At 44.3% G+C, this 16,078-nt stretch overlaps 1 protein-coding gene and 1 long non-coding RNA gene across 7 annotated transcripts in view; one reads left to right on the top strand and one right to left on the bottom strand.

Annotated features, from left to right (window-relative positions):
- The window catches only part of KATNAL1 (katanin catalytic subunit A1 like 1), a 49,418-nt gene extending 41,165 nt beyond the window's left edge, over positions 1–8,253 (bottom strand). Inside the window, exon 1 of one of the 6 annotated variants that reach the window (XM_068930135.1) lies at positions 5,705–8,253. The gene's annotated coding sequence lies outside the window, so the exon portion shown is untranslated. Of the gene's footprint in view, positions 1–4,235; positions 4,276–4,409; positions 4,424–5,110; positions 5,338–5,704 lie in introns of those variants that run through there. The other 5 variants (XM_068930133.1, XM_068930134.1, XM_068930139.1 and 2 more) reach the window with 5 other exon arrangements.
- LOC104151581 (uncharacterized) overlaps positions 4,987–16,078 on the top strand; it is a 40,142-nt gene continuing 29,050 nt past the window's right edge. The window contains exon 1 of the long non-coding RNA XR_011138683.1: positions 4,987–5,124. This is a non-coding gene — a long non-coding RNA (uncharacterized lncRNA). The remainder of the gene's footprint in view (positions 5,125–16,078) is intronic.

The following is a 16,078-nucleotide window of genomic DNA, read 5'->3' as shown; positions in this document are numbered from 1 at the left end:
AGAAGCATGAACTGTAACACTAACTGGAATATTATCAGAGGAAGAAAAACCAAGAGTTTGGGGTTTCTGCAGGCTACTAGAAGCTACTAGAAGCCTGCAGAAATGTTCACATCCTAAAGTCTATATAGTCACATTGCATTTCTTCTTCACATGATCAATTTTTTTAATTGATTTTTTTAAGAATATGCTATTCAAAGATACAATTATTCAAAAAATTTCAAATAAATCTTGCCTGTTTAATAGAAATATTGTCCCTTTCATTTTGGGCTTGAGTGTAGAACAGCTGGAATTCATTTCTAACAATTATTGTCCCTGTTCAGGGGCTATCACTGACGCTGCTGACAACTACCAGGCATTATGTTTGCATGACAAAGACAGTATTTTAACTGATCACTGTAAGATGAAGCACAAACAAATAAAAGGCTTGCCAAGTTCCACAGCAAAATATATTGTTCCCTATTAACTTAGCTTCCCTTAAACTTGCAGCTGTTTTTCCATAGACTTCTGTGGGAGCTAATGATTATTACCTCACAGGATCACAACTCCTTAATGCCTGTTAAAAATATATAAAATAAGCATGTGATTCAGCTCTACCAGGCTTGGATTTGAACACTATTTAACTGGTTTTTTGAATCAAAGACTAGAAGTGTGCTATGCCAGTGCTCTGCTGGGTTTTTTCTGCTGATGTGCACATCAGCAGCGGCAAGAACTGTTAGGAACAGGCCAGCAGCAGCCGTGGAGGTTGCGGCAGGTAACGGCACTGGCACGTCGGCTCCCCGTTCGCCACGTTGCTTTGAAGCAGCGTGCACACCAGATGAAGTGCATGCACCACAGCTCAGCAAATCCAGTGCTAAGGGATCGCTGAATTCAGTTCACTGTTTTCTTTTGGCTTCCTGGCACTGAAACTCAAGCCTTTTTGAAACATTAGACGTGGAGTTAATGGGGGAGTAAGCATGGAAGTGGGAAGGAGAAAAAGCATGCACAGAGGCTTCAGCCAACATGCGGGTGTGGAATCTTCTAAGAACAAACTTGAAGCAGAGGTGTAGTTACTTAAAATGTAAATGAAAGAAAAAAAATCTTCAAAGGAAGTAAAATCTGCAAGTTAAAAATAGTCATAAATAGAAAAAAAAACACCAAGCATTTTGGTCAATGTTTTAATTAGAAAGAGCATGCTATTGCATTGAAAAGAAAGCGCTCTGGAGAATTAAATGAACACTTACAAAGCCTTTGAACTGTAGTTTTCTGAGGTGCTAGAAAGAGAAGGATCCTAGATAGTTGTGCTATTCCTAAGACTGAATGCAAAAGGTATTCTCCTCCAAACTACCTCATGTACCACTTTCAAATAAAGTATTTTCATACAGTGTAGAAAAAAACTCAAACATCTCAACTGAGGAGTGACTGGGGGCACGTGACCAGTTTCACAAGTCTACACAGTCAAGTCTCAATCATTTAGTGTAGTGAGGGGCTCAGCTAGACTTAATAACAGAAAGGAAACAGCTAATGCAGACACCATAGGGCACATTACCACTCCACGCACACACAGTTCAGGTAAGGAAAGACTTGTGAGATTCTTCTCTGGCTTAGCCCTACCATTCCTTAGCTGCTTTCACACACCTCTCTTCTCTATGAGATGCCCTCCAGGGCTGCTGGTGTTAGCATCACACCGAACGCAGGCGAGCGCCGAGCGTGCACATGGCACCAGCCCTGCGGTAACTGAGCCTTCCTGTAACAGAGAACACAGAGCCCAAAGACGTGGGATACCCACGGACTCTGCAGGCCCATCCGGAGCTCAGCAAAGTGGAACTTGGCCCAAATCAATAATCCCTCTGGCTCTACACGGAGCCACTTGCTTCTCTGCACATCACATACGTGAGCACTTCTGGCAGAGCAAACGTGGCACCAAAAACTCCCAAGATGGGTCTGTGCAGAGCCAGCTCAGGTTCAAAGTGTTTATTAGGTCAGGCTCTGTGCCAAGAAAGGCAGTTAAACTGCTTCTGCACCTGGCCCTGGATACAGCATATCCATGTTCCCACATCGCTGCAGCTAATAAGCCCTGCCAGACCATAGTCAGCTCCACAAAGATTCAGTTCTGGTGTTGCTGCATTCCTAGCACAGCCAATCTGCAACCCAGATAAACTTTCCATGAATAATTGCAGCCTTAATGGACGCACACATGTGTTTATAACCCTGACTCATGAGGTCAAAATTTAGGCCTGGATACTTTTCCCCCATTTGAATTCCCCTTTGAATTCCAAAGAACTTGCTCTTTACGACTATGAATGTGCATATTTTTTTCTAAGATTAGCATTTTGCTTTTTAGAAATGTTTTGAAAAATAGTATGTTTTTTATATATTTTATATGTATATTACATATATGTGTGTGTGAGTGTGTATATATACGCACACACACATATATATAATATATATAAATAACTGTTAGGGCTACAGGCATCAAGTCTTTGGATTCCACAGCTTATCCCCCAAAAAATCCATAATTTTGCAATCAATTACACCGAAAAATCACAGCTAAAGGTCTACGGTTATTTCACTGTCTTCCGTTTACTTTTCTACGTATGCTGTGGTTGCAACTAGCTCAGGACAGGATTCACCCCTCCATGACCAGCTCCAAAGCACCAGCATCTGAGAACCAAAGCTCTGGAGGCGTGCTGCAGCAGAGATGTTCACTTCTGCCATCTGCTAAGTCCTGGGAGCTCTAAGACGCCTAAGCTCACACAGCAGGGACAGTGCTTTCAGGATTGTTACACGTTATGTATTGCATTTTTTCAAGAACCAATGGCTTGGCCAAAAACGTGCAGACTTTCAGGCTAGGGGCAAAAGCATATCTATGCCACCACAGAAGTCACTTATTTCCCAACAGACAAAAGTCCTGTTTCCTGTCTGAGGTCAGTAAGACTCCCTGGAAAGGCTACTAGAATTGACTGTCAATAAGGCTTGATAAAAAAAGGGCAGCTTTCCTCAAAACCAGATCCACTGCTGTTTTGATCATCATGAAATAGATATGAGAAGCTTTGAAGCTTTTAGTCCAAAGACCAGTTTGAAGAAGTTCCACACAAATCTAAAGTAGATTTTAAAGTGTTGGAGAACTTTAATATAGAGGGCACTGTGTTAACTATAATATTATAAAACATTTTACACACTGTGGAGGTTTTAAGGGTGGCTGGAAATGACATGCCTGTGCTGTTTATGTCCTATGCAGACATGCCTGGATTCTTCTTCTTCGGGAATACTGCTTACTATAGGCAGGAGCTCAAGTAAAATCTCAGTTTCCGCTACCATCAGAGTGAAATACATGAAACAGGATGTGTCTGACATGACAAAAAAAAAACAAATCTTTCATCTGCAATAAAATCAAACATCCACTGGAAAGAAACCCATCTCTACGACATTTAAAACTACATTAAGAACACATATTTAATTATCCATATACAAGGGAAAAATACTGTCCTGATGCTTGAGAGATAGATTCGGGGTGGAGGGGAGAAACTGTCTCCAACACGCCAAACATAAATATATGTATTTTAAAAATAACCTGGAACAGGAACTGCAGTTTTATTTACCTGGAGCCTCCCCCTACTTATTAGGGAATACAAGATAAAGGAGAACAGTAAAACTGTTGTCAGAAGATGGAGAAGGAAAGGACACAAATGCCAATACTGTCATCAAGACAGAAATGTAGGCACAATCAAAAGCCCCTAGAATTATTAAAAAACAATAGCACTGTGTTTGCTCATGTAAAGACTCCCCACTGCAACAAGCTCAAGAGAGCTGAAGAGTGGTAGGACACATGAAACTGCAAATCATAAAATAAGCTGATTGGAAAAACCTCCCAGGGCCCTTAGCTCATAGCTCTCCTTGACTGCTGCTACCCTTCTGCAATACACCGCACCCCTTTTCATTCATGAGTCAAACGTTGTTCACGGGCTCCAACACCGCCCTGCCTCTGCAGTTCTTTCCACACCCTCCAACATACTCCTCCCTGCTGCATAGCCCTCCCCTTGCATCTGCTCAGCCACTCCTCACCCACAGCTCTCTTCCCCTTCATCCATCTGTCCTCCAGTATGCCCCGTTACTTGCATTCACTCTTTCTTCAACCTCCAGGACAGACCTCCAGCGGCACCCACGCACCACCCACAACATCTTCCTTCCGATGCACCCCTTAACTGCATCTGTCCACCAAGCGTTCCTCAATGCACCCCACGCTTACATTTACCCACCTGGCAATACACCTCTGCTTCAGCACCCACCTACCCTCCAACACCCCAGCACAGCCCTCCTGCATCCACCCGTGGCCCCACCCTTGCCATTCACCCCTCCCTTGGTGCGTCCAGCCACCCTCCAGGCCATCCTTCCCCTTGCATCCAGGGCCCCCGCATCATCCACCCACTCACCGCTACACTCCTCCTCCTCCCGCCCAGCCTCCGGCACGCCCCGCATCCACCCTTGCACCCACCCCCGACACAACGCTCCCCTTCACACCTCTCCACACACGGAGCGCCTCGCTACCCCCCTCCCCGCCGCCCCCGGGAGGGGTAAAGGGCAGTCCTGACCCCCATCCACAGCCCTCCGGCCCCACCATCCCCTCAGAGAAGGCGCTGCAGAGACGAGCTGCCTCAGCACCCTCATTCAGACCCAGCCTGCGGCGGTAACGTCTCCTCTCCCCACCCCCCACCCCCCCAAGCCCGCGCCGGGCCGCGTCGCCCCCGCTCTTCCCCACAACGGTCCCCTTTGCGAAGGCAAAGCCAAACCACCGATCTCCCCCCCCTCCACCCCGCGCCGGCCGAGCGCGCTGGGATCTGTAGTTCTCAGCCTCGCCCCTCCCGCTCCGCGCCCCGCGCCCCGCCGGAGGCGGGGAACTACATTTCCCAGCACGCTCCGCGGGAGGCCGCCCTCCACCAGCCTCCCCTACCACCCCCCCCCCGCCCGCCCGCCCGCCCGCCGCCGCTGCCGCCGCCGCCTCCCTAGGCGCGGCAGGACACGGAGCAACGCTGGCGCGCGCGCGGGCGGGCGGCCGTTGGGCTGCGGTCCGCGCCGCCCGCCCGCCCGGGCAGCCGCGATGAGGGGCCGCCCCGTAGCCAGGTCCTGCCGTTACCTGGGAGAGCCGGGGTGCGTGTCCGCGCGCGAGACCAGGCGCGAGGGAGGGAGGGGGGGAGGGGGTGCAGCCCTTCTGCTCTGTCAGCCCGGGGGGGAAGGGGAGGAGGAGGAGGGGGAAAGGGGGGGCGCGCGCGCGCGCGCGGCGGCGGCAACGGCCGGTTGCCATGGCGGCGGCGGCGGAGCGCGGGGAGGGACGGCGTAGCCGCGGCGCAGCATCCCGCTACCCCGCCCCCGCCGCGAGGCCGCAGCTGCGAGGCGGGGGCGCGGCCGTTGGTGGGGGAGGGGCGGGGCGCGCCCCACCCGCCCGTGGGGAGCTCGGCCCCGGCCGCGCCCAGGGCGGGCGCTGAGGGCACCCGGTGCCCGGCACCCCTGCCGAGGGCTGGCCGGCCGGCCGGCCGGCGGCGTGGCCTCGCCTTCAAAGCGCTGTCCCTTCCCAAGAGGGGCCCTAGGTGCCGTCCCCACGGGGGTGACCCCGGAGCTGCACCCGCGGAGGCTTCTTCCACATGCGCTTTCGTGGGTCCCCAGAGGGAGTCGGAGATTTTTTTCCTTTGTTTGTTTTTCTGGAGAGAGAGAAGAACAGACGAGTCCTGACCTTTCTCGAACGTGTGAAGGGCCTTCCACTGCCTGGATGCGTAGGCAGAAAACTCGCACCTTCTCCCTCAAGAGTTTCCGTGACCTTGTCCTGGCGGAGGGAAAGGGTGTGGTTTCTCCAGCGAGCTTCAAACAAAGGAAAAGCTCTTCACATCTTCATCTTTGAGGATGGCGATGGGTGTTGCAAGCCCCCTGCCCCCCCCCCCCCCGTTTCCACTGTTAAGCCTACATTTTAGGAATCCTTAGAATAATTTCTGTTAAAATTACTGGCTTGAGTTAAGAAAGAGAGCCTCGCCCTTTCAGTCCATTAAGAAAAGACCCACAGTTAAAAGTGGCACTCTCCCTTTCAAAGGAGGAAAGTGTAAGCCTTAGAAGTGATAAAACACCACAGCATGCAGATACGCTTCTGAACCAGCCGAACTGCAGTTCCAGCAGTTTTCTATGGTTACCATTTTTTTTTAGGTTTTATTTATTTAAGTTTTAATGGATTTTCACATACACAATACAAAACTCATCTCTTCCCACTTCAGCTGTGGGAGTGACTAGAAAAGGCAAAATATGCAGTTGTCCTCTGTATGGGCACACAGAGACTTGATACACATTTTGCTAGCAGATGTCATGGCTTTCATATAAGAACTGAACACATAAGATTTTTGGGATTCCCATTTTCCCATTTTTTTGGGAGCCAGGTGATACGTGGTGGTCACAGGCAGCCTAATCAAAGAAAAGCACCCAGTTTATGTTATTGCCAAGAATGGATATTACCTAGCATTTCTGAAGCAAGCATCTCATACGTAAGATAAACGGTTGGGTCTCTTATAAAGGAAACAATAAGTCTCTCAAAGGATATGATTTCACAATTAATGTGAGTCAGTCAGTGTCCTTATTGCTACCAAAAGGGACAGTCCTGCCTTCTTCTCTGATCCTGGCTATGCTTTCCTGTGACTTACACAGCAGTAATGCTCAAGTCACTATCTGGTAAGGTAGGTCTAGGGTCTGAACCATCTGAAAGCTGGGTATACCTCTCCAAAAAAAAAAACCAAACAGTTTTTAGCAGAATCAATTCCTGAATTAGTTGACCCCACAAAGCTGCATCGGGCCCCAGGAAGACAGAGGGAACATGTGATGGAGGCAGGATTAGCCCAGTGAGATCCCAACAGATTTGAGCTGTGTTTCCGTGTGCACCAACACCACTTCAATGGCTCTGTGCCACTTGTGACAACTCTGAGACTTTCCCAGTAATGACCATGTGGTAGCTCCCTATAATGACATGTAACTTAACTGGAAAACGTAAACGTTAGTTACCTTGACGTAGCAGCATTAGGTGGTACTTCACAAAAAGGGCCTCAGAAATGCTAACTAACATAAGTGAAAGAGCAAGGATTGAAGCTAAGAGCTTAGTACGCCTCTTAAATAATGCAGCATGTGTGTATGTGTCACTCACATATATGCGCATGTCTTGCTTCCCTCAAAATCACGTGGAGATTTTTCTGCCTTTGTGAGCCCCTCTGGCTTCCCCCTTTTCCAGACTTCTCCATACTTGCCTGCTGAAGGCATGATTCCTCCTGGTTTTCCACATACCCAAAAGCAAAGATGCTATGCAGATCTTAGAGAGCCTAAGGCTTCTTAGGGCCAACAGATTGCAAGCAGCCTGTCCCTTGCACCACCGTAATATCTCTTCCCACAAGACTGTATACCTCCTATCACTTTAGCCAACACATGAACTGATTTGTCTGAGGATCAGATCCCTCAGCTAGGAAATTGTGACACAGAGAAGTAAGGTTGGCTGTTCAGTCATAACCTCTGGTTTTTTTCTTCTTTCCATGGGCTGCTTCCTCGTGACATAGGGTAACCATATTCCCATTGACTTCCAATTGAAAAGCAGTTGCTTACAGTCATAGCAATACCTGTCTCACTCTAGTTGGACTCCTCAGAGGGAAAGTTTGATTCAGAAAGCATGATCTACACAATTTGCCAAGATCTAATAAGTAACTATAACTTAAAAGTAAGCAGCAGGAAAAGAACCAGCTCTCCAGACTGCTAACCCTGTATACTACGCATACATAAGGATCACAGGGTAGTTCCTGTTGGAAGGGACCCCAGGAGGTCCTCTAGGCCAGCCTCCTGCTCTTTCTCACTGTAAAGCTCATAATTATACTACTATGTGGTTTTTGATCATGAGAAGGGACAACTGGAGGAGAAAGGACTAACAGGCCTATAGAAGTTCATAAACTTGTTAATGAGGAGAAAGACAGTAGATTTGCGCATGCCATTTCATAGCCTTTTGTATTGCTATGGTCAGATGAACTCCAGGAAATGTGGCTGGAGTGATGTAAGATATATTACTTCCCTAATTATTTGTTCTACCTCTCTGCTGAAGGTTTCTGCCTCCACAACAGTCCCTGGAATGGAAAACACTCCTGTCTCTAATCCATTTTATTACAAAAACTGGCATTAAACTCATCCTTATCAGCAATTTAAGTTAATTTGCTGGACCTCATATTGAAGCAGCCGAGAGTCATGCACATATTTCATTCCACCAACTCTGCTGTGAGGCAGTAATCTCAGGCAAAGAGAAGGTAAGAAATCCTTGGGAGAGGTGACACTTTAAACCACTGAAACTTGTTCTACTATGAATATATTCTCTCCCATGGATTACTTTTTTTTTTCTTTTTGACAGAAGACCTAAACCTAGCAGTTCTGGATAAGACATGATGTTGGTGGGTGTCAGAGGCTGTGGTTAGACAGGCTCCAGCTGTGTTGGTAGAGGAGGGCATTACTCGCAGCCAAACCCCAGAGACTTAACATGCCCCTTCCCAGAGGCCTGTAATTCTGCCCGCAGAGCTGGCATTGTGTGCCCTCTCTCTCCAATTTATTCTATGAATTTAGTCAGTTCAATCAGAAGCTGATATAAATTAGCGTAACTCTTTTGCCATGAACATCTGAATTGGTTCAAAAGTATCTCTTAAGCCACAGTAATTGCAGACACTGTCAGCCATGTTTTAAGCTAGCCACACTTAGGGTCTGTGTCAGATTAACAAAACTGGTTTCTAAATTGATTTGGTTATTATTGCATAAATTCCATAGACTGTATCTAACTCAGATGGCTGGCACGGGCATTTAGCGCTGTAGCAGGGAGCTTCATTCGTAGCCTCCTCCCACACAAAGTTCTGCAAGAGAAGACTGAAAGCACATGAGATACTTGTGAATTATGAACTGCCCTCTGCTTTTGTCATCGCTTCCCCTTGCAATTATATTTAATTGGGCCATAGGAATTATTCTGCCTTTGTAGTAATCTTTAATACTCAAATGCAAACATAAGTCTATACCAAAGGTCTTACAGACAACATTGAGAAATGCTTTAATAATTGGAGGTGAAAAGCAATAGAGAAACAATAGGGAAAAGAAGGAGCATGTTACATAATCATGGTCATTAACCTCCCAAGAGAAGTTATGCACAACTTAGTAAAGGCATATTACTTTGTAAACATGCATAGTAATTGGTCTGCCTAGGTATTTTTATTGTATGGTATTTATTAGTATGACACATCCACCATTTTTTATCCTCGAAGAGAACTTTAAAGTCTGAACCTTAAGAAATTTTGACAAAGTGGCAACACAGAAGGATTTAGTTGACATCTTTCACACAAGCTACTTCTCAAAATTCTGTAGGCTGGTAATAAAGACTCTTTCAAGGCAGAGCAGTTGATTTTCAGATGAGATTTCAATTAAACCAGAAAGTCAGCATAGGGCTGGCCGCAAGCTATTGTATTTTTCCAGTCAAAGATAGACATCTGTTACGTAGACTTGTGCATCTGAATTAGGCTTCCTCTAGATTTTCTTCATGGTAGAGAGAGAGAGGTACTTCAGGGATATAGTTCCCCCTTTGACCAAGGGGGACTGTGCCCTGAATGTGCTTTTTTTTTTTCCTAATATTTATAGAAGGTGATCATTGTAAATAGCAGTTTCTGCAGTGCAGATGCCTAAAGGTGGGTGAGAGGAGTCCCACCTAAGATGTTTGTTGCATGGTTGGAGCCATAGAGAGAAATAGTTGTCACGACACTTACGGCCTCTTAGATTAAAATGATGAAGAGGCCAATGCCAGATTAATGGAAAGAACAGGTAGAAGAGAAGGTAGATCTTTGACATGGCTTGAAGCAAGTCCACAGTGGGTTGAAAAAATAATAGCTCTGCTTTGAGTCTTTTGACAGAAATTAGAAGAATTACTAGAAACTAAGGTGTCATATTTCTTTTTTCTATACACTTAATATACAGAAGCGTTTTGCATCTGCTGGAGTGTTACTGTTCAGAGAAGGAATAAGAAAGTAGCTTACAGTAGTCCAAACAGAAAGGAAGGCTTGGAAAGAAACCTCAGAGAAAGTGGAGTCAGCAGTTGTTACATGAAAACTGGAACAGGAAAAGAAAAGTTCATTCACATCATCCCAGTCCTGTGGCAGGTCATCAGATAGTATAAAGTGGCAGAGCTCCGTTAATATGATGTGTTTGCTAGAATTGACAGCTAAGAAGAAATCTCCTGTGATACACAAGAGAATTAAGTGAGAAAGGTTTGGCAATATAACTCTTTCATGGTAGGGTGTGGATTTTAGGCTGGTTTGCTAAAGATGTGACACTTCTGGAATTGCATGCAGTCTTTCCCACGGCAGTCATTTCGAACCTCATTGGCTAATTTCAGGCACATCTGACAAAAGGTTGGAAGTTGTTATAATAATTGAGTTCCTTTTAGTTTAGTAGTAAGTGGCAGGATACAAAAGATGGGCCTTGCTGTTGCCCCAATGGAGCACAAGGTGGGGAGAACTTAGCTGTTAAATGGTTCATCTGGCAACAGGCTGGCCAATCTGCATGCAAAAAATGACTGACTGCCCTCACTGCTACTTGCTGCACCTACTTCTGAGCACAGCTGCAGTGTCATATGTGACACACAGGCTGCTTTATATATTGCAGTGGTGAGGGCTAAGGGGAAATGGATACACAACTGTAGGATACTAGGCTTCAGTAGTTTGAACCAAGCAGTTGTATCAATGCAGCCTGTTACCTGGCATAGCCAAAAATTTAAGTCGTGCTGGTATATGTTAGTGGCCTTTGCTTATAGATACGTTTCTGACTTAAAGTGTCAGTTTCGAATATAAGAGCTATTGTGCAGCTTTTTGCGCAGTTTAGATGCCCAAACCATTAGATTAAACAAAGCTCAGTCTATTACATATTAATAGCTTGCCCACCATTTTAGATTTCCTAGGCATCCTAGCTCCAATTCTGCAGTGTGAGATACTAGAAGGTGAACTGACTTTAACAGTCCACTCCTGTAAACACAGTCATCCAGAATAGAAGTCAGTTATATTTAAAGAGCGCTTCTTAACGTATCATAATCCTTTCCAGGATTGTGTTGAACAGTCCTTTGAATAGTGCTATGATCAATGGCAATGAAGGTAGTCATATTTGAAGGAAGATGCAGTGAAAATCTGTGTGCTGGTATATACTTAAAAAGCAAGAGTGCAAGTCAGGAGTGAGGAGGTAAGCACACTGGTGGCCATGCATCTGTATTAGAAGAACAATTTCTGTCATTTATAGATAAATTCTAAAACTTCAGTCCCTGCATGTGTATAAAGGTCTGAGTAAACACGGGCAATACACTAAATGGCAAGAAATAACTACAAATGAAAGTGTAGCCAAAGTGCCTAATGAAAACCTACAAAAATATTTAAGAAGAACAAGAAGGTTAAATAATATGGTGGTGATCATTGTGAATTCCCTTTCTTTTCTCTTTCTGGTCCTCTGATGTGATAACTATAGGGTATATGCAGTGGTTTCCATGTGAACAACTTAATCTGGTTCCCATTACGAGTGTAAAATTGGGAATCTTTTTTTAACTTTAAATTTGGATTGTATTTGGAAGATGTGCATTTGTTAATTTTTTCGTGCATCTAATAAATGAGCAACACAATAGTGTCATAACAGTGTGTCAGTAGCACAGAAAACAGCATCTCATAAAAGAACAAACATTGGCATAATAGCTTTGGTTAAACATATTTTAAATTTTTATAACATCCCATTCACATTCTCTGGGGAAATACTGCCTACGTTTAGCATCTAACTTGGATGCCTAAATTAGGAGGCTCGTCTCCCTAGATGCCTTGCATAGTCTAAGAGAGAGAGAGGTTCCTCCAGGGAGCAATTCAGACTATGTAAGCTAGGCTTCTGCTCTGAATTATCATCTGGAGGAGCCTCTTCAGCTTTGAATGCTGTTCTGTGCTATTCTTTGCATCTTGTCCTCGGCAACAAAAGTGACTTAACAGGTCCTCGCCCCTCAGCGCTTGTTCTTGCCCTCTGCTTTTGCTTATCACTCTGTCGTTTGTGCAGGTACAGCTGTTTATGTGGTGGCACTGTAAACTGGGTTGGTGAAATGATCTGGATTAAATAGGATCCTGTGAAATAAAGTGTTAGTTTTACCCTAGATCACATCTCTGTCAGGTTTATGGTGTGACCTTGTAAACAGTTACACCTGCCTATTTGAGGAAGTGAAGAGCTTTAGCAAGAGACAGAAATGAGTTGCTGGATACAGGGACCTGTTTGTCAAGTTTGCCACCAAGACAAAGATACATTCCACTTAGGGATGTAAGTTAAGGAGACCAGATATCCTTCTCTAAGCCTCATTCTGTTCATGTACGTGACTTTTATTCCCATTATAGTTTCACAAATATAATGTAAGTTTATTATGATATACATGACTGTAAGAAAAAGATAATCTAGTCTTGTTATCTCCGTTATCCATATAAAACGGGTCATAATTTGAACAAAATAGCTTATAGGATTTACAAACGCACCATGAAAACATATGCTAAACTTATTAATAAACCGAAAATCACAGTGTAGAGACTAATATAGAGCAACTGCAGTCAAGTTTGAGTAGCTTAAGGAGTTGCTCACTCTTCAGCCAAGAGTTGCTAATATTTTGTCGGAGACCCTGAATGCAGTTTACCTAACCTTAGTGGTCTGCAGTGTGGACGTCCACACATGAGCTGGTTGCCTTATAGTCCCTTTAAAATCCATGAAAAAAATGGTCTTTTAGGTTGTGATTCATATGACCAATATTTGATATCTGCCATAGGACAAAAATGAATCTATCCTATGAGGGTCTGTTCACTCCAATGATTAGAGAGAGAGGTGGGTTGACTCCCTCAGATATGAAATACCTGCATTTGGCCAGCTGACTCCCACCCACAGTCGGTGCAGCTGTTCCTTTTATGTAGCACTGCAGACAGACTATAACAAGCTAGGTTCAGTTGCCTTCTGTACTAACCTCTAAAACCACTCACACTCTGCTGCAAGCACATGACAGACTAAAACTTCATTTTCTGATGAGATTTATTAAAAGCTATCCTAGTTCAGAGGGATTTGGTGCCACTAATGACCACTGTTATAACACTTTTCCAATCTCTTGTAGTAAGATACGTCACTTTGTTATAGAATTAACTATCGTGTTCTAACATGGTGTTCTTTTAAAACAAGCATGTATTAGGGCCGTTGGCCACAAACCCAATAAAGCAAGAGAACTGTTAATTGTTTTTAGTAGTTATTAATTTTTACATGGCATCTTAGGTGTTGCTTTTTGAAGTTCAGTAGTCATCAGGATCGATTTCTAATAACCTGTGAAGGGATAGTTTAATCATATTTATCGGTGACCTTCCATAACTTGACCTTGCTGCTTGCTTCTTTTAGCTGAAGTCCTCACCTCTTTCTGGTCCTTCCACATAAAAGTGAAAAGGGAAAACATTCCTAAAGAATCAGTCAAGGAAGGAATAAACTAAAATCCACAGGGAGCCTAGCTGAAGCTACACTTCCTTATATGTGCTGTTGTCTTGTTGGGTGAATTTCCTCATTCAAACCATTTTTCCTAAAAGAAAAGAACGGGGTGGAGGGAAGTGTTACGTTTAGTCTTAATGTTCACTGTATTTTTAAATGAAGTTACAAAATAAGCTAGCTCTTCACATATTTTTACATTGGAGAAATGCCCATATGATGAGGGTACTTGTGCATAAGAGAGTGTAAGATGGGGGTTTCCATAATTACAGGCCACAAAAGAAGAGCAAAAGTTTTTTAAAAGTTTGGTTCCAAAACCACAGTAGAATAATTTTCTACACAGCTTTCTCAGGATGTGGAAGATTATCCTGTGCTCTTTCTCTTGGTCACCTTTGTCCTTTAGATTCTGGACTTCCGTTTTGCTGAGAAACCAAAAAAAAAAAAACCCTAAAAAACTCTTTCCTAATGAAACAGTCATTGGGACCTTTCTAGATTATGAAAGCAGTCCCAAGCACCACTCTTCTGTGCAGTGAAGGGTACTGTGAGCAGACTCCTTGCACCCTTATTTGCAAATAGCTCCAAAGGATATATCTGCATAAGAGAGGGAGTGATTCTCTATCCCAAGGCTCAGTGGTGCATGCTGGCTCACATCCAAGCTGCTCAGGGCTAGTACAGACTGCCCTGTCCACCCTACATCATTCGGTACCCTGAATCTTACCAGTGCACCTTGTGGTGTCCCCCTGGTTCTACAACGGAATTATTACTTTTATGTGTTTTTTCAGCTCATAGTGTGTTAGGTGAGGGCTATACAGCAAACTATCAGAGTGATGTTAGTATAGCTTGAAACTGAATATATGTATTATATGCCCTGGGGGGTGAGTGAGGGTATTTGGAGGTTTTTGAGAGTGCAGAACCTGCTGGGATAGTGTTAAGGGACACATGAGTTTGAGGGAGTCAAACATGCTATGTTCTTGGCCATGTTGCTGTCTGGGCACAATCCCCAGGGTGAACTACCCAAGACCCATGGTTTGTCTTGAATGCATGGGATGTACCTGAAGGGAGCCCCAGGGAGAGAGCTAACAATTAGGCAGTGGGGACAACTGGGTCCAGTGCTGAAGCTTGTTCCCTTGACCTCAGTGTAGAGTACAGTGTAGACGTGTATTAAGTGCCCAGTTTTAGTCCTGTGGTAGAGAGAGTAAAACATAAAGCATAGGTTCATACAGACTAGCTGAGTACGCCCATTAATTGTATACAGACTGAGCACAAAAGTGGCTAACACTCTGTATTACAAGCATCTTAGTATTCCGTACATGCTACTGTGATGAAGAAGCTTACACTCCTAGTTAGTAGCTGTACCTGCAACTTAGCAGAGCTTTGCCTGGCTCTTAGGTCCAAAAATAAGATTCTCCTCACTGAGATACCTTATAGTTCAGTGATATTCTCAGTAGGAATTGAATGCAAAAGTGGAACAGATTATATTAACTGTTGTGCAGATGCTTTTTTATCCATTGCTTAGGAAACTTCCATTATATTCTTCATTGTACCATATGGCATCCAAGTATAATGTGGTAAAATTACTGGTACATGACAATAAATAACATTGATTATGTGTTATGGGTACCACCGCATACACGGACACTACATAATTATAGATAGAGTGAATAATGGAAGTTTGAGTGTTGTATCTAGGAATATATTACAAAGGACGCAATTTGTCATTGGTGGGGGTGGGGGGGAAGGAAGGAATTGCCTCATCTAACTTTATCCATTTTAAAAAGTAGGTGTCCACACTAAGCCAGTCATCTGTGATTGCATCTGTGATCAGTGGAAAGGTACAGGCATTTCAAATGATGAATAGCCCCTCCAGTCTTAGATAGGTATTTCCAGATGAATGAATTTCAAAATCCCACACAAGTAGACAATCTTGAACAACATTTTCCAGAGGGAAAAAGAGAATATGTCCAGGAAAACCTGGTCATACATGGTAACCTTTATCAAAAGAATCTTCAAGTCTATTCTCCACTTCAGTGGAGAATCATCAGTAGTGAAGCTTTTGATAATGTTCATTTAAGCCATTTTTTACACCTTCCGGTAAGGAAGGTTTCACCATTTCTCTAGCCAATCTGTACCAATGCTTAATTTTCCTTAACGCTGGACACTAGAGCTCCTTTGCTGCAAGTTATCCCCACTGTTTGTTGTCCTAATGGACACAAACAATAGTTTAGTTCATTCTCCGCTGCAACTACTTTTTGCATATATAGAGATTATTATTGTTTTCCTCTAGTTTTCTCTATTCTTGACCATTTGAATCTCACTACTGAGCTGAAGTATTGTCATGATACTAATAGGACTTACGTACAATTAAACCTTTTGGACAAAGGGTCAGTGGAGTTTCTTGAGCATGGGAGGGGGTAGGTAGAAGGTCTTTCTCTCTCTCGTCCTTCACTGAGCCCACTGCTCTGCCGCTGACTTGACCTGTCCCCGGACAATGTGTCCATCACTCTGTAATGGAGGCTGCAGAACTGCAAGACAAGGTGACACTGGGGCCTTAGGGCTTCCT

This window comes from Struthio camelus, chromosome 1 (assembly GCF_040807025.1).
Source record: "Struthio camelus isolate bStrCam1 chromosome 1, bStrCam1.hap1, whole genome shotgun sequence".
NCBI classification, from domain to species: Eukaryota; Metazoa; Chordata; class Aves; order Struthioniformes; family Struthionidae; genus Struthio; species Struthio camelus.
This window is presented reverse-complemented; position numbering and strand designations above follow the sequence as displayed.